This window comes from Lissotriton vulgaris, chromosome 3_1, assembly GCF_964263255.1.
Source record: "Lissotriton vulgaris chromosome 3_1, aLisVul1.2, whole genome shotgun sequence".
Taxonomy (NCBI): domain Eukaryota; kingdom Metazoa; phylum Chordata; class Amphibia; order Caudata; family Salamandridae; genus Lissotriton; species Lissotriton vulgaris.
The window spans coordinates 921,126,530-921,146,253 of NC_141689.1; the positions used below are offsets into that span (position 1 = coordinate 921,126,530).

Consider the following 19,724-nt stretch of genomic DNA (forward strand, 5'->3'; position numbering starts at 1 on the left):
TTTAATGGAATTTTACATATTGGGAACTGTGTATTTTATGTACTGCTTTTATGACTTAATTGTCGAATAAAGTCTATGAATTGAATTGGTGAAGATAAGTGAAAGCATACAATTAATGTCCCTCTACTTACTGGTGTAAGTTAAGATGTAGTGGAATTCTTAATATTTTTGTTATAGATGAAAAAGCACCGCTGCGAAAGTGAGTCTCCACAGTTCATAGGAGATTAGTAAAACGTTGGACAATTCTCATTATACAAACGCTGAATTGTGATAAGTGAAATTCAATCTGCTTTTAATAATCCATATATAAACACCAGCCAACGCGTTTCGTTCTGTCACCAGAACTTCTTCAGGGCTGTGAATTGCAAAAAAGACATACAAAAACCACTATAAGTGCCACAGGTAAAACCAACACATACACATACATATATAAATAAGTGTCTAAAAATAGTACACATCCATATGAAAATAGCTGTAACTAATACAGCATTTGTTAATATAAAACATCATGTAACCTCGATGTTGATAGTTGATTTGCAAAAATGCTTGCATATTCCATGTCGCATGACATTAGTCAATCTATAAATCTTGCTACATTTTTACAATGAATACATTTCAAGTTCATTAAGTTTGATTAGGTGTAATGTCTCCTAATCATTTTCCATAAAGCAGATTACATTTTTTTTATCCTAATCACATATATTATTGAAAAATGTTTTGGAAAATGCCTTCAATGTGTTTTGAAGAATAGGCGAAATTTAATCAAACTTAATGAACTTGAAATGTATTCATTGTAAAAATGTAGCAAGATTTATAGAGTTTCTTCCTGTGGGATGAGAACATGTAGTTATCTCCTCCAGATGTACAAAGTCAGGGGAACGACACCATCGTAAAAGACATTCTTTATGGCTTGTGCCCACTCAATAAAGTTAAAAAGAGAGACTCCAGTACTGGTCTCCATATACAATAAGCAAATATAACTATTGTAGGTAGGCTCTTGTAGCTTGTAATAAAGCAAGGTACTATAAATAAGTGTAGGCAGAACATTAAAACCAATATATCATACCAGAAAAGCAGATGTAAAACCCCTTGCGCACAATATATGCAGTCCAAGGCTGTGGGTATGGAAATCTCTAAAAGTCAGAAGTAGCTGCCAGAACCATAAATGCCATAATGAATATAGACGGATTATAGATGAACCGACAAGTGCGATGCATATATGTAAACCATTCTGAAAGGTCCAACAGCATGTCATGCATAAGAATTGTAAGGCAGCACAATAAGTACAATTATTTCAAAAGCTATGAAGAAACTGCAGTGACACGACACATAGAAAACATAAAAGACAGTGTGCAGGAAGCCAAATATATTGGTAATTTGATATTTGGTCACTTAGGTACGTGGCGCTATGGGGCCCACTCCTGACCCAGGTATTGAATGCCGCTGCACATCATGGGGTGCCACGATCTTGGTCTTCTGTGGAGATAGTACCTTTATTTAACAATGGGAACAAGGATAATCCCCATGGCTATTGCCCCATCTCCCCGATTGATGCAGTAGTTAAGGTCCTTGAGAGGATTGTACTTAATAGATTGATGGCATGGTTGGATGCTAATGACATTCTGACGGACGCCCAGTACAGTTTTAGGCCTGGGCGGACTACATCAGACCAATGCTTGAATATTTATTTAATCATAAATAAGTATACTGTCACACGGCCTGAGATCCTTCATCTGGAATTTATAGACCTTACATTCGCGATCAACAGGGTCAACCAAGCTAAACTATGGGTCCTATTGCTTGAGTTAGGATCAGAGCGCAGTATAGTGACTCTCTTAGAATATCTACATATAAACACCTCAGCATTAGTACGCTTCTTGCCCGACGCTGTCACCACCAGGACTTTTACCACTAAAGAGGGGGGGGGGCAACAGGGGTGCATCCACACACCATTTTTTGTTCACCCTATATGTTAATAGGCTTGAGGAGGCCCTACTTGCGGCTCTGGCCGACTGCCCCAAGATATGCAGAAGGTCACACCCGGTGTTGTTATAGGCTGACGACGCGGTTCTGACGGCCCTCACTGCTAGGGGTTGCAGGTTCTCCTCCATAAATTTGAAGCTTTAATGGATATCCTTGACCTAGCCATAAATGTCTCCAAATCTTATATTATGGTTGTAGGCCCACAGTCGACTAGCTCCAAGACTTTCAAGGTGGGCCAGAAGACTATGGGCAAAGTCTCAGCCTTTCCTTATTTATTTGTTTTTTTTATGCTAAAGAAGAACTGGCATACCCTGCTAGAGAAGAAAAGAGTGGAGCTTATTAAATTGACTGGGGAACTGGCCTGCTTCGCTCTTTGCCTGGATTCTTGGTCCCTGCAAGTCTTGAATAAAATGTATGTGGCTGAGTGCATTTTTCAGATCCTCTATGGTAGTGAGGTTTGGGGTTTGGTGAAGACCGACTTATTCCAGTAGAAAATTCATTTCTCAGAAAATTGGTTTAGATTCCACAACTGCTTGGTCTGTACACGTTGAGTTTGGAGCTGATTTCTCGCCAATCTAGTGGCCCTCAGCCCTCTACTTTATTGGGTAAAAGCCTGGACCAGACAGGATCTTAATTCAAATTATATTGGTCCTCTCTCTGACTGCTTGAAACTGGACGGTGCAGCTAGAATTCCATGGATTGCCAGTATTTAGACCGCACTTACGGCCCTAGTGAGAGCAGAACCCTATCTGACCCGTTATTCTCTGAGACCACGTGATTTACAGGGAATAAAGTCACTGTTCTTTGACCGGGAAATGGTCAAATAGAGACGGGGTAGAACTGTTGGAACCTCTAGTGAGAGGCCATATGCTTTTAAAGTCTGTTCAGGGAGTGGAGCAGTATTTGTTGTAGGTTTCCAACAGACATGATCAATTTCTACCAGCCAGGTTTCATTTTAATCAAATTCACCATTCACTGGTCTCCCGTGTTGGCTGGGTGCACTCTAGTAATAGGTTGTCCTGCAGCTCCAACAATAGGTCCCCTCAGGACACCTTACACTTTGTCATGTTTTGTAATTACTATAGTTGGCCCAGACGAGGTTCTTGCTACCACTGCTGAGGTCCTTGAACTTTAACCAAGTGCGCCCTGCTCTTATGTATTTACAATGGCTTCCTAATGAATATGTTTTACTTGCTGTGCAGAGTTTTCTACGGGCAGCCTTGGCATCTAGAAGCTCGCGGCCTGATTAACGACCGTGTCTATGCAACTGATATTGCCTTTATAATCTTGTTTCTATTCTGCATTGTATGCTGTTTTTATGTAATTGCGTCTTATTTATAGACTGCTATTGTAATGTATGCGGTTTTTTTTATGGTTCTTTTGTTTGTCTGAATAAAGATTTTGTGATGATGATGAATACATCTTGTGCGTCTGACAGCCACATGTTAGAGTTGCACAGAGCACATTAGCTTTGAGTTTTATGCAATGTGAATGGTTCCAGTGCATTTTCTGTCTTGGGCAATGAACACGCGTAGCTCAATATGTTTGAACAAGAGTAGCTTAATATGTTTCCTCTAAAAGAGGTTACAATGGTTTGTACAGGATATTGGCAAATATCAAGCCTTTTTTCGGCACTGTAAGTTCCAATTTTAATTTTCAAATAGAGGCAGTAGGAAAGAATGTTGAACTAGGTGATCAAGGGCTGTATCATGACCTGAATGCGCTCCATATCAGTGGCCTGGCTCACAACAGGTTCATGTAGTTGTTTCTGCATGAATTGTGTTGTCTCTGGTAAGTACTAGGTACCACAGAGGAGATGCTGCCTCTTCATGTTTCTGAACTGTGTAGTGTGTACGCGTTAACATATGCAATGTAGGCGGCGCAGAACAGTAAGACTGGCCATGGACCCTTTCTGGACCTGTTCATGGGCACTGAATATGTTCATAAAATAGCCCTAGATCCTTCTTAGTGAGGGACTGAGTCTCCTATAGGTATGCTTTTCAAACCATCAAAAAGTAAAACTTAAGTACTCTGAGCTTATATATGGGGGGGCGGCAGTGATTACGGAGGCATCTGTATGCATAGTGATCTTTCTTGCCACAATCATTACACCTGTTTGATCTAACACAAATCTCCATCCCACACTCAGTTAAGGAGGATGGCATAGTGGTTCTGTGTACCCTGAACAGAGATTCTGCTTTGAGTTCAACTGTGAACCGACCGGCCACTACATAAATAACACTGTGCAGTGAACAATGAGTAGAAGCCCAATAAGGTGGCTTATGCTCACAAAATAAGAGTGGAAATGGATTCTGGGGGTTAGGAACTTTGCTGGTGACCACAGGGGCATAGTATGTGGCATATCATGGAAAATGTGCTCAAAGCAGGAGTATACATCACACAAAAGTGCATAGAGGTACTGATTGCCTCAGATCTGGGCACTTCAGTTTTAAGCCCTGAAGTGCCCATGGTCAAGTGTCAATCACTGACACCTAGTCACAAAGGGGAAACATCCTTTACAACGGAACCGTTACAACGCGGTACCGTTACAACGCAGGATTTACAACGAAAGTCGTTACAACGACTTTCGCTGGAGGGCGCTCTAGGATAGGGGATAGTTTAATTTACTATCCAACACCTTCCCTACTATCCATGGGGACTGGAGTTGGAATAGTAAATTAAACTATTCACTATCCAGCGCTGGTCGTTGTAACTTCTTGCGTTGTTAAACCTGCGTCGTAAAGGTACGCGTTGTAACGGTACGCGTTGTACCGTCATACATCCGTCTCAAAGTGGGGTGGGGTGTGGTGGGGTCAGCAGTCTCATTGTCCCCATCCCACTCTGTGACAAGTGAGGGATTGCTGCCTTCCCTCATTCGCTGACCCAAGTTCATCTAATGAAGGAAGACAACAGTCCAAAACCTCCTGGGATCTCTGAGACTTTTCTCTCCGGGAGCTGCAAGGCAGGTAAGCGTGTGTGCGTGTATGTAGAAATGTATGAATTCATTGTGAGTGAGGGTTGAGAATGGGTGTGTTAGCGTTTGTGAATGCATTGGTGTGAAAAAGTTTTCATTTTAAATTTAATAGACCTCAATTAACATTGCAAAAGGTGCCTTGAAACTAGAAAATGGGTTTTAACCTTACCATATAAAGTTTGCATAGAAAAATAAAACGTAAAAAATGTGCTTCTTTAAATGCGCAAAGTAAAACGTGTAACTTTAAACATAGGGAAAGGTGTTTTTTAAACATGTAGAGCAAATGTGCAGCTTCTTAAAATGCAGAAGCTCTCTTACTTAATGTGCTTTAACAACTAGGCCTAATATGTTCTTTCGATCTTTGTTTTGCCTCTTAAATAAAATGCCTTGTAGAAAATGTTGACCTAATGCTAGCATTTGACCGAAAATCGTTCATCATTTGGAAATTGGCTGCTCTAAGAGAAATTGTCTTTCTTTGCTTCTTCACACCACATGATTTTAAATTCTTTAAAGCAATGTGCATTGCTGTATATTCCTAATGAATAGAGTATTAGTAATGTTAAGCTTACTAGAGATTTTGTTTTAAATGATCTAACCAGGACTTTACCAATAGAAATGTTTCATTGCTTTTGACTCGCCCTTTGTCCACACAATGCGACACTGACAGCAGCTAACAGAGTAGGCCTACGAAGGTTCTCATTAGAACCTCCCCTCATGTACCTAGTGCATAACATTTAGAAACTTTTAGATACCGGAGTGAACGCTAACCCTGGGAATCAGGAGGAGAGGCCACAGACCATCAGAAGATAGTTTTCCATTGGACGAAGCTGACTTAACCAGCTGGATTTTACATTGTGTTGTATATTATTAATATATATGTGTGTTCCCAGTTAGGGAAAATACATGCCTTCCTGTCCTTGATGCTTCATGCATTGCTTTCCTTTAATGCGGAGAAGTGTGGCTCAATGGTTAGAGCGGCAGACCCTGATACAGAGGTCTAGCCCAGGACCAGGGTTCGATTCACCGCTTCGGCGGGTCTTGTGCTCAAAATTCAACGGACCTGATAATTCTCGCCTCGGTGCCTATTCTAATCATAGAGTGCAACTCTGGGCAATAGCTTGCTTAATCTGCACAACGGCACCCACAACGCTAAGGATGCCTGGCCTTCACCCTGGGGGTGCCCCGGAGTGGACGCCTCACAGGGAAAGCCAGGACGGGTTCCACAGCGGTATTCGTACAAGCGCCTTGAGACCCTTGCAGGTGAGTAGTGCGCTATACAAGTATCAATTTACATTACAATTTACAATGCTGTGAGCTACTACTAATAGTGATTTCCCTTACCCTGGCCTCTTTGCGGGCGACTTTCTACTTATGTTATTCATAGCTACAGCTGTGATTAATTTCTTTGATTTATTTTACAGTTGTTACTGCAACTGTTGGGGAACTCGGCTGAGTTTCCAGGACTGCTCTTTATGAAGAGTTTGTTTCTTTTGAGAAATTGGAGGCCTTTGCGTCAACTGTTTTGGGTTGAACCAGTTGTCCATTAGCCCCGAAATGTTAGGCTCTAACAGGTGTGAGTGTGTGAATGTATATGTGTGTGCAGATATGGAGCATGCCTGCCCGCCCCTCTCACTGCCCAAATTCTCGGCCTCCACTTCGAATGCATGAAACTATCATCGATAGTTCACACAGTAGATATTAGCGTGTTGTGCTATTATGAAATAAAAGATGTACAGTTTCACCCTGTATGAAAACCAAGGCATGACTGCACAAGAACTCTGGACGTTACCAAACTGGAAGCAAAGCACCACAAAAAATAGAAAAGCAGGAAAAATCGCCATGGGAGCCTTGCCTGTGCATCTCCAGGACTCCATTAATTGAAATACAATATACCCAGTTAAAAGACAAACAGGACACAACTAACAAACTGCACATCACTATGTTTAGGTTTAGGTTTAAGTGTATTGTTCAGTTAATAAAAACTCACAATATTAAAACGTACAAATATTAAAAATCAGTACTTCTTTTAAAACAAAAGGGAGCAGGGCTCCAGTCCTTAAGAGCATAAAAGTCTCAGATTAGGGTGCTCGAGATTCGGCTAGGTTTGCGTGGCCATGATGCTTCCAGTTTTCAAGGAGAAGATAGGCAAATGTACTTATTTTATTATTGTTTGGCCACTACTCTGAGTGATCCCTCTGGTTTTTACATTTAGTCTTGTGGCCGCTATGTTGAAATCTTTTGTTGTTCTACAATTCAGCTGAGTTTCTCCTGGGTTAAAACAAAGCATCACGGCCTGCCTACAACTCCTTATGCCCTTCTGGTTCCATAGGGCCCGAAGCAGAGAGCGCCTTATATCCCGGAGGTTAGTGCAGATGCAGATTATGTGTATGAGGTCTTCCTTCCCAGAAAGGCGGCAGGGATTTGCAGGATTTTCCCTTGTCCATGGTGCAAGGTGCGGAGCTATAGGGATTTTGCCCAGGCGCATGTTAAGGAGCTTGTTTTTTGTCTTCTGTGTAAGGCCCGTTGTTAAATACTCTTGTGGTTTTAGTGCGCTGTAACCTTTCAGCACGACCCATCCGTGCGCTCTCTTGGCTAAGATGGCTTTGTCCTCGATTAATGAGACCATCTTGGTGACTTTCGACACCACTTTTTTGAAGGTGCCTAGGTCGGTTACCGACTCCCATAGAGCTGTTAGTCCTAAGGTCTTCAATGATTCCTCTAAATAGGTCCTTGCAGGTGAGTTGTCTCTGCCGATCAGTTCAGTCCAGAGATGGATATTTAGAGAGCCCTGGTCGGCATCTCTAATTTTCCGCCAGCTTTTTATATATGCGCCTCTTCTCTCCACCGCTTGTTTCTGCAGGCCGAATTCAAGGCGGATTTGTGCGGGCGATGAGTAGGTGGGAAGATGAAATATTGCCCTGTTTGCCCGGCTGATGGTGTTGTCTAGTATTGTTGCATCCTTGCCTCTCATGGACTCGCTGCTGGAGGTGAGCATGGGCTGTGCCCAATGACCGATCGGGGAGTACTTTCTGCAGAGGCTTTATCGATAGGTGGAATGTCGTGCCCTTTTGACTTATGGCCTCTAGTTGGTGTTTAGAGGAGCCATTACTGTCTATTATGACTCCTAGGTATTTGTAAGAGGCGACCTGTTCTAGCCTTAGTCCATCCAGGAACCATGCAGGTTTCCGTTTTTTGTGATAGTTCATTGTCATAACTTTTGTTTTGTTTAAATTAATTGTTAATGAGTTAGTTTTTGAAAATTCATTGGTTTTGTCGAGAAGGTGTTGCAGACCGACGGGGGACCGGCTGATAAGGACTAGGTCGTCTGCGTAGAGGAGGTTTGAGAGCATGATGTTACCTAATCTGGGAGCGTGGGATTTTACTGTCTCTAATTCGCCAGGGAGGTCTGCAAGAAAGAGGTTGAACAACATGGGGGCTAGGACGCAGCCCTGTTTCAGACCCTTGCTGGTCTTGATTTGTCTCGAGAGGTGCGTGCTGGGTCCCAGTTTGATCCTGACCCAGGTGTCAGTGTGTAGCATTACCAGCTGCTGTAGAAGTGGGCCTGGAATTCCCCATCTGTCCAATTTCTGCCAGAGTTTGTGCCGAGCTACATGATGGAATGCGGCTCTGTAGTCAATGAAGCACATAAAGAGGGAGCTCTTGGAAGCCTTTACTGCATCGGACAAAAGGGTTAGCGCTATGATATTTGTCGTGGTGCCCTGACCGCTGCGGAATCCAGTTTGGGTTGCTGGGATGATGTTATTTGCTGTTGCCCAAGATGTTAAATCCTCCAAAATGAGGCCCGCATAATATTTTGCCGCTGTGTCAATTAAGGCTATTAGACGATAGCTTCTTGGGTCGTTCCTGGCGCCCTTTTTGTAGATTGGAAATATTATCGAGCCACTCCAGGATGTTGGTATTTTTACTGTTTCCCTTATTGCGTGGAATACTGGTGTCAGGATGTTGCTCGAGAAGGCAGGGTCTGGCTTGTATAGTATTGGCGGGATCCCGTTGGGACCGGGGGCCCCCTCGAGTTTCCCCTTTAGAATTAGTTTTCTTAGCGGTCAGGTGTATCCAGGAAGGAATTATCTTCTCCAGTTGCGGGTGGGTCGAATGTTGATGGTAGGCCTTTGACTTCAGTTGGAGTTTGGTCCTGGATTGAGATCGGCCTATGAGCTTGGTTCTCTCTGTGGTTGAGTATGCCGAAGTTGTCAGAGCTCCGACGCGCTCCTTCTGACCTGTCTCCCCCTGTTGTTTTGACCGTTGCTGTATCAGCTGTATTGAAGTGATCTGATAAGTAGGTAGCCCGGTCGGATTCAGATATGTTGGAGTTGATACCTTTATGACCTGACTGTTGGAGGCTGTGAATGATCTTCCAAAGGCCAAAGCTGTTCTTCTGTTTAGAGATATAAAGGATTTTTGTCCAGAGGTCCTCATTCAGTTGCCTTTTCCTTTCCCAGGTCTTCTTTTTTAACAGCGCTTTTAGTTTACGTAGTTTCATTTGGATTTCCTCTGTGTTGGGGTGTTTTCGGAGTTTGTTTGAGAGTCTTTTTTGTTTCTCGCTTTATGGTTTTTATCTCTGTGGTTGTTAATTTGCCATGTATGAACCCGGTGATTGTGTTATCTTTTTGGATTTTTAACTCTGTAGCGTGTTTGGCTCCTAATTCCGTTACAAAGTCTACCCAGGCATCAAATGGGTTATTGTTTGAGCTGGATGTCTAGCGTATGATTGTTTTTGCCCTGTTTGATGACTTCTCAGGCTCAGTTGGCTTGCATCTTATTCTTCTGTAGTTGATTGTGTGTTCTGTGGCAATGTATCTTCTTTCAAATACTTCATTCACGCAGGTCAGTCCGAGATTGGCTTCTAGCGGCAAATGATTGCTTTGGGCACTTTCTCCTATCTTGAACGAGTTTATTTTCTCATACAGTGAAATTGACACAAGCATGTAATCAAGGTGTGAAGAAGTACTTGGTGAGAAATATGTTGGTGCCAGGGGATGTCCTCTATGAAACGTCTGTTAAGCACTCTTAGGTTTAGTTGTTCAAGTTCTTTTATCAACTGGGTTGCGGTTTTGGTGTGTTTGTGCCGGGAGGGGATGGATTGGCTTGGGATTTTCCAGATGGTGTCCATTTCCTTTGTCATGTCGTCCTTAGTTTTGTCTCCATAAAGGGTAACGTTGAAATCTCCTGCCACTAGTGTGTTCTCCATGTCCCCTTCAACCATGAGCTTTGTCAATTCTTTGACAAGTTCCCTTGCACATCAATATGGAAAACCACCTCGCTCACATTGATTGTAAATATTTGAATACCATGAAGCTGCATGAACACCCCCGGTGAACCTGCACCTGTGCAATAATATGTGCTTGAAAGATAGCCCTGCAGCCTGTAAACTCATCCACATTAAACGACGGGTAGCTATAATCAACATGCAATCCACAAATGTCTTCTCTCTATGCATGTCTAGAACCCATTAAGTTATGTCATGCATACTTTACACACAAAAGAACAACAAACAGGAGGAGACTCCCAAATGAGAAAGCTTCTATAACTAATGGAATGTGCATTAAAAAAAGTTAGGACTAATTATCCCTTTACTGGCTGAAAATTTCCAATCATGCCAAATATACGTGTGAAACCTTTACTTCCTGGGACCACAATAATATCTGTGTTTTTCTTTAAAAAGTGGTAAGATAATAATGAGTGCAGCTCGTACCAGCCTTATTATTGAATATAGACTCCAAAATCTATGCATTGGTGCTGGCAAAGCAATCCAAACCTCTTGGAAAAAATATGAATTAAGAACATCATGGGTTTATCTAAAATCAGATTTGAGTTATCAGTAATAATAACCTTTAAGGAGCATCCAAAGCCAATCAGCCACATAAAATCAGAGAAAAAGCCATTTGATCAGGTCTAGTGGAATTATCTTTGGGAGCTCTTGCTGATAATGCTTGGAGAGTCATTAGAGTGATTCCAACAAAATGTTGTGCCACAAGAGCATTAGTGGGTATCGTCGTTTCATATTGGGGAAGGCATAAGTGAGGGCTGTCCTCTTAGCTTGCATGTAATTGTAAGTATGCAGAGTATATGACAAGGGTATGAAAAAAATCAATAAGAAGCCTAATCCTAAATTGCTGTGATTCCGAGCAAAACTAAAAACTTATCTTTACACTAAATAATTGGCCCGCGCAGTTTCTTGTGTTCCCTGTCATCTGCCTATTTCCCACTTTCAGCGCTTGGACACGCCGGTGTGCGTAATCGCAGCGCTCTACAAATGTCCCAATAATAATAATAATAATAATAATCTAAAACCAAAGTTATTGAGGGTAGCTTCAATTTGTTTCTGAAAATAATTTAGTCAAATTAAAATCAAACTATCTTGGGATCTGTATTTCGTGAGCCTAAAAATCAGTAGTTACGTCATGGCGAAAACCAAAAGCAGCCTGGCAAAAATGCTCAAACAAGCCCCATTCTCTTTGTCTCATCGCACCATCTCTCTCTTTCCAGGCATCTATTTTTTCTGTCTTCTTCTCTCCACTGTCCTTCCTCTTTCTGATTGCTTGTTCTCTACCGCACCCCTCCCTCACCCTCTTGCACTTTCTCTTGATGCCTAATGTTTCTCCTGCATTGAATCTCCAGTGGCTCTTGGCTTTCTATAACCAGCTTGCAAGGGTTCCAGCCCACCATGAAAGGTCTAGTTGAATAAAGGCCTTTCTGGCCCATGGCATCAAAAATAATTTTATTGTGCAGTCAGTTCTTTTTGATAAACCACGGATAAAAAGTCAAAGAAATCACTGTACATGTTATATTGAGTAATGAAAGGCAAAGAATAATGGCCTCATTTCTACTTTGGCAGGCCAACCACCAAACTGCTTGAGCACATGCTGTACCGTTAGTTTACCAAAATAGTTTATTCCACTAAAATGTTCTTGGTCTAGAATCCCTCTGGCAAAAAGTGTGACAGCTATTGTGCCGTGTAGTGACTGCATTGCTGCCCAGTCAGCACTCTTTAGTTTTCCAAGATCAACACACAGTGTGGGGTTTTGAGAATAAAACAAGCATTTGCAATGGCAATGGGTCTGGCTTACGAATGCACTGTCAAGCCAGATCTAAAAATCCAGGGGACATATTTATCTAAATAAATAAAGAAAGCGGTCACAGCTGTGTTGAGAGCAATCACAATTTTGTGGAAGCACACAACTTCTGCCCAATCAAAACATGTACTATTGGCTCCCAACATGTGGGCGGAGCCAAACCCCTCTCCTTGTGATACTCACATGATTGTCTGGCGACAGCTGCAATGTCAAGCCAAACCATAGAAAGCAAAGCCTCTCATGGGCCCAGGATCTTTCTTCTAAAAAGTGAGGGAGATTTTTGCCTTTAGCCTGGGGCTGCCCTTGTGCATAATGGTCTCATACTCATGAACCAGCAAAAATCTAATGGAAAAGGTGTTAGATGGGCCAGCCTGAATAGAGTGGATCCTTTTACACTTATCTCTCTGGTGGATGGGCGGCAGATAAGTTGTTTCCGATGCCAAATGCACCCTATTCACTTAATCAGAAACAGAAGTAGTGAAATTACTGAGGTACTTTTCAGACTTCAAATGCAGATAAAGAGAATAGCTCCATATTTTAGTTTCTGCGGAGCGATGCCCGAATATATTATTTTCATCTTTTCTCCTCCCCATATTGACTTTTGCTGAGATGTATCACGCTCAATGTATCAATTTCTTCTTCTCTCCTGTCCATATTGACCTTTGCTCTGCTTTACTATGCTCAATATATATATTTTATCCTCTCTTCTTACCGCAGCATCTGTTGTTTGTGTTTATTATGCTTAATGTATCAATTCCATCTTCTAACCTTCTCATGTTGACTTTTGTCAGATGACATATGCCCTGGAGTTTGTTTGGAACACCAGCCTCTGGCTAGGTAGGAGGAAATGATGTTTTTTACATACTCACATACTCGTTACAGCATGTTGCAAGATCATGAAATCCTGAATATTGAGCCAATTCCCTAGTTGACAGCGATATCGCAAGAATGTAACATATGTTGCTGTTTTTAAAATGCTGCTTCGATAGTGGGAAAATGTGAGTCTATGTCGGGCAAAAGTGGAGGAGATTCAAAGGAATCGCAAGGAGTCCGTATTAGATTGACTGCTGCAAGTAATATAAGCATTACTGTTAAACTTCTAGAAAATACATAGAAGGGATTAATAGTACTACCTGATAGAAACAGGCCACATACTCAAATTAGGCATAGTGTGTCATATAGGGAACAATTGAATATGGCCGAAGGAACTGTCAGTGGTCGGACATGGGACAACTGATTGGAAAAACCCTCGTTTTTTTACAGAGCTTATGTTTTTGTTTTTGTTTGATTTTCTTACCTCTATGCCCGGCCAGAGCTGGGAATTGTATCTGTTGTATCTTTACCTTTAATTATGTGCATTCCTTGTTGAGAATGCAGCCATGTCATTGCTAGAATGGAATGTGTTAATGTTTCAGTTGTTACATGGTCTTGGAAGTTAATGACTTGCCTCCCTGTTGGGCTATTAAACTACTTCCATCCTTTATGCTCTGGACATCATCTTTATATTATTGGCGACGATGAGCCCAGCAGGTGATTGAGAACCCAGCGTGATTTTGACTTTCTTGTTTTCAAGATCCCGACAGTGAGCCTCTTATTCATCTGGATTTCTGGTCCTGTTCCTGGTAAATGTGTTGTAGAAACTGCTCCTGTGAAACGCTCGTATCATCCACCTTTGAATGAGCTAATCTCTGCTTGTGGCACGGGCACAAGAACCAGGAGACCTCCTTTGTACCTTCAAGATTATTATCCTGAATGATTTCTCCTTTTTGTTGGATCTTTGTTTTCTGTTTGTTTCCTCTTCTTTCCCTTGTCTTTTCCTTTTCCCTTTTTTCTTTCCTCTTGCTCTTTCTTTCTTGTTTCCATTTCTCTTTCTTTTTGTTATTATAATAAGGGAGATGTGTTGTATCTTTACCTTTAATTATGTGCATTCCTTGTTGAGAATGCAGCCATGTCATTGCTAGAATGGAATGTGTTAATGTTTCAGTTGTTACATGGTCTTGGAAGTTAATGACTTGCCTCCCTGTTGGGCTATAAAACTACTTCCATCCTTTATGCTCTGGACATCATCTTTATATTAGTATCTGAATTCCCTTAAAAGTTATTTCATACTGCAAGCCCTTCTCACATGTTCTCATGCATATCCCATAACTGATATACTTTATAACAGTCCATGTCGGGTTTTCCTTTATTCTCAGGCCATCTATCCCAAACCCATCTATCTCAAACACTACATTACCTCTTCATTCATCTTCCTCTCACAGTCCTTACATGTGAGTTAATGTGTTCTCATGCAGAACATTAACAAGAAACTTGACGTTTCCTTCCTAATCCAATGGAGTACAATATTTAACATCCAGAGAACCTGTTCCCTTTTTCTGCCGCCGATTACCATCTTGGGTAGAAGTATGTATGTATTGTGCTTTTATTATATTTATTGTTTAAGGCCAGCTATAGCAGTCTTTTTTTGTTGTTTTGAAATTGTTTGCTTATGCTGGGCATATGCGATCTCGGGGTGTCTAGGGATTGCGTGGCAGCCCTTGATGGCCTCATGGATTTGTTTTTTATTCCCCCGTGTATGCATGCAGGTAATTTGGTATGTATTGCCAGCTGTTGCATGGTATCTCCCTGACGTTATTATGTCGTCCCAGGGCCTTGCCATATGTGTGACTCTGTGCTTTCGCCTGTCTTTGTGTGGGAGGGAGTGCGATATGGGAGCAGAGCATCACTTAGACAACCAGACAGTTTTTATCAGAAAGTATTTTCCTGTGCCATTCTGGTTTCTGTTCTTGACGCTGTCTCACTGGTTCAGTTTCTTGGACCTTGCTGCATTGTTCTGTAATATGCTTATTCCTTGCTACTTCAGTCACAGGATTAGTGATTCTGAGGACAATTTTGCGGTGGCTGGGCCATTCTCTAGGGTTGCTGTAGCCCTAGATCTCCTGGCCATTAGTGCAGCAGCTGTAGAGGCTGCATTTCCGGCCCTGAAGGGACACCACCTGCTAAGGTTCCTAGGGTGGATATTTCCTTGGAAGGGGGTGATGAGGACCTCAAGGGCCATTTTGTTCAGGGCACAGATTTGGCCGAAGTCATACAGCATGTGCAGGATCCTTTGAGCTTTGCTTCTTTGGCTCAGGCAGTAGCTGATGATGACTTTTCTGGAATCGTTGCCCTTGCATGCTTCTATTCGCTGTTGTGCTCGAGAAGGAATGGAAGAATGTTGAAAAGCATCCTTTTCTTCGCTTTTTGTTGAAATGTTACCCTTTGAATACATTTGGAGAGGAGTTCATACCCTTTAAGATTGACAACATTAGGGCTGGGTTGTCAACCCAGTGGTCTGTGGTCTCAGAAGATGCTTAGCTATCTGATGCAGTGGACAAGTAAGTGGAAGGGCAGTGAAACATGCCTATTTGGCTTTAAACTTTGAAGTCCTTTTGAATGCCTACTTCATTGTGCTATTCCGTCACTCCTTAAGCATTTCCATTCTTTAGCAGAAAAAATTCTGGGGGTGCGGATTTCTCTGTCCTCTTGGCATTGATGAAGTAACAAGTGCGGTTTCTCTCGAACATCACATTTGATAACCTCTGTTCATCTGTGGCAGCTTTGAGCTCTGCCATTGTGGCCTGCCACAGCATCTGCATGTCCTCTTGAAACTTCGCTTTACTGGTTCTAAGGTTTTTGGAAATGATTTGAAGGGGTTGTGTGATGGAACTACGTATGTGTTTACCACGCATGTCGGTTCCATGCGTTCTCAACCACGTAAGTCTTAATCATGCATATGCCTTTACCGTGCATACCTTTACAATTTCATGTTTTGACACCAAGTGTCTTCGTCAGGAAAGTACCATCATATAACTAATCTAAAATTAAAATTAGAATAGACAGTCTTTAATACAGATTTTTACAGACTTTTCTACCTAAGTACATTATTAATTGCCGGTACATACATAGTCAGAGTTCTAATTTTTAAAAAACATAACAGTTTTTGAATTTACATTAGGGAGTACCATGGAGTAGGCCTCGAGGAAGCAGAATTCAAGACAGAGCGTGTCAGTAAAGAGATAGCGCATATAGGCCAAGAACTATATACCCAAGATGAAGGTGACCAAGACTGAATCTTGCCAATTATTAGATGATAGACGAAGACACTTGGTGTCGAAACGCGTTGAAGAAACCGTCACTACTTCACCCTTACCATCATTTTTAAATGTTATGTTCATGTATGTTTTAATTATTATGTATATGGTTTTTTAGAAAATATATGCATTTTTTGTGTATTTTGTATTAAGAAAATTATTAAATACTCTGATGATTTTTTATCATCAGAGTATTTAAGTAAAGTGTCATTTTTAATTTGCTGATTTTCATTGCACTTTGGAATTTTGGTTTGCCTGGGGTTGTTACTTGGTATTATAATGCTTGCCCTGACCCAGGAAATTAATCCACAATCAGGGGGTCCTTCTTATTTACCATTGTCTGGTGGCCATTTCTTCAGGGAGACGGTTGGGAGATATTGCAGCTTTGTTGTCCTCCCCTAAATTCTTTTGTTTTCTTCCGGAAAAGATGGTGCTGTGTCCTAGTCTAATCTTTCGCCCTAAAGTGGCTCCATCTTTTCATTTGGATTCTGACCTTGTTTTCCTTGCTTTTTGCCTGTCTCCTGTGTCTGATGAAGAGGTGCGTCTGTATTCAATTGATGTCCATTATGTGTTTGCAATGTACAGCTTTGTTCCACAGGTCTGATGCTTTGTTTCTCTCCCATGGTCTGGCGAATAGGGGTCTCAAGCCTTCTCTGTCCACCCTCTCCCGCTGGATTAAGTTGACTATTTTTATTTCCTATTCTTTGCCTGTACAGGCTGTTCCATTGTCTTTCCCTAGGAGGTCTTCTAGGGGTGCGCCTGCCTCTGGGGCAGCATTTAAGGGTGGGCTTCAATTTGTGACAATTTCTTTGCTGCCACGTGGACTTTGCCTCATACTTTTATGACCTATTACCAATTGCAATTGGGTAGGGATTTAAATTCTGATTTAGGTTCTGCTTTTTGAGTTCGGAGGGCCCTCCTGCTGTGTAATGTATTTGGGTCATTGCCTTAAATATGCTTGTTTTTGCTATTCTGGAAGTGAATTTATTTTCAAAATCAGTTTTTTGGTTTGGGTACAAACTTGTATGTAAGGACTGTGAGAGAAAGACAGACGAGGAGGTAATGTCCAGTTACTTACCAGTAATTTTCATAACTTTGAGTACAAGTCTTCCTCATCACAGTCCTGAATGTCCTCCCTCAGCTCTCTGTTATGCAATTGATTTCTTTCTAGGATTTCTTATTTCAGGAAGTCCGTCCCAGGATGTGACACAATTGTACTCCATTGGATGGGGGCCAAATTCGTTTGGGAAGGAGAGGTCAAGTTTGGTGTAAATAGTATGCATGGCAAGAGATAAACTCATATGTTAGGACAGTAGCAAGGAAGAATTTGACTCGGATTAGTGAAAATTACCAGAAAGTAACTGGGCATCCCTGTTTGTTATCTGGGATCATGGACACTAGGAAAGAACATTTGTCTCATCCATTATTAAGCTGCAGAAATGTAAGCACAAGTGATATTATACTTCAACGTTTTTTTTTTGCTGTATATAGTAGTATATGACAGAAACAATTGCAGGTAATGTCACAAAAACAAGTTTGGATGCTCCCCGAGTTTAAAAAAGATTTTATTGCTAACAACCCTGTTGGTGCTTCAAATAGTTGCCCTCAATCGTAAAAAAGATATTTGCTTTCATTTGGCGGTCTGATTTTTTATATGAAAATACAGATTCTGTTTAAGGAAGGAAAAATGCTTTATTTCGCACATTGATTCTTAAAGCCTGAATATTTTCATGAATCGGTATTTGCTCCCTCAGATTGTTAATATAAGTTATTACACCTGGGAATAAGGTAGGCTTACTACACGAGGGTATGAGTAACCAAGGAATAAGCAAGTTATCATTAATGTTGTATCTGATGTATTTATATGTATAAATGTTCCTGTATACAAAAATTTACGTATAATCAATAAAGATAATTTTTCTGCCAACCAAGTCATATGGGGAATGCGCGCAGATTTATACTTGAGACCGCAGAATTTGTACTTAGGTGAAGCATAGAATGCTCACAGTTCTATTTCTGATTTGTTCAATATATGCTTCTAAAGGCCTGTGTGATCACATGATTCAGAATTGCCCAAGAACAAAGTAGAGCAAAGGTTTCAAAAGGTTCTAGGGCCTGTAAGACTGAGCACAAGGGGCCCTATTACAGATAGGGCAAATTTTTCCTGTTTGCGCCACAGAGCACTTCAAATAGGTGTGCAGTACACAAACAGGAAAAGTATATTTTATAATGACGAATGAGTTGTCCTCAGGGCAGCCGTGAACTCATGCTGCCCTGGGGGTAGCGCATTTAAGTGGATTACGGCGCAAGCTGCTTCAAAGCCGCTGTACTTGTCACTATTCAGGGGGTAATCCGCCTGCACTTTTAAGAGGGATTATAGATCACCTTGGAGGCGGGTGCAAGGAGTGGCTGCACCCACCTGCAAGGGGATGTCTTGGGTGTCTATAGGACCGCCTTGCCCCCTCCAAAGGCTGTCATCAGAGGGTGCACTGTCAGTACACCGTCTTTTAGTAGTGCACTGACAGTTTCTTTGGCTTAGCACCCACATTCATAATATGGCACAGGCGCAGATATAAAGAGATTTAGGGGCATATTATCAAGGGGGTTTATCTCCGCTTTTTTGGCTTTAAAAGCCAAGAAAGCGGAGATAAAATTATCTCCCTATTACCTAGCTGTCGCTAACACCAGTTAGCTACAGCTAGTAGGAGATAGCGACCATCTTGGGCCCCACTTTGCATGTCAGTGATATTTATCACTAATGACATGCAAAGTGGCGTGCCAAGATGTTAGCGACTGGAAACAGTCGCTAACATCGCTATCTCCTATTACCAACTTTTGGAGATATTCGCGCTAAGCGCGAATATCTCCAAAAGTTAACACCTGCCCTGAGCAGTTCTTAGCCATGTTATCCAATGGGAGGTGGATAACATGGCTAAGAGCATTAGCTCGGTAATGCTGACTTTTCAGCGATATTCATGCATTGCGGCGATTTTTATCGCATTTGCGATAAACCTTGGTAATACCAAGGTTTATTTGCGGTAAAGATCGCCGCAGCTCAGCGGTAAATTTTTGTCTCTAACCAAGCAATAGCGATAATTATCGCTATTGCTTGGTAATATGCCCCTTAGTTATTTGCATGGGCCCACACCCTCATGCAAATGGAGGAATGTCCTCTTGAGATAGCTGGTGCTACATATGTGCCACTGTTATCTGTGTTACAGAAGGGGCCACACAAGTGTCTACTTGCCCGTCCGTAATGCCAATGTGCGACTAGAGTACACAAAGCAGTCGCACATGCTCGTTGCGGCCCTGGGACACTTTTTATAATATGGCCCCAGACCTCAGCACAAGATGATTAAATATTGTAATGTCCCCAATAGGTATTAAAGAATCTCTGGGGTTGTAAAAATGAACTGTGAAGTAATAGAAAGGCTCTTTTCATGAATAGTAGACTCGGATGAAGTGGTCTTTGCAAGTGGAAGTAAATTGTCGGAAATGTAAAGATCAATTGAACCAGTTTCAAAAACCATTAGGCTATTT

The 19,724-nt window shown here is 41.7% G+C and overlaps 1 protein-coding gene across 1 annotated transcript in view; it reads left to right on the plus strand.

Moving 5' to 3' along the window:
- Nucleotides 1–19,724, plus strand: part of LOC147727212 (transmembrane channel-like protein 2-B) — a 748,500-nt gene that overhangs the window by 556,248 nt on the left and 172,528 nt on the right. The window lies entirely within an intron of this gene.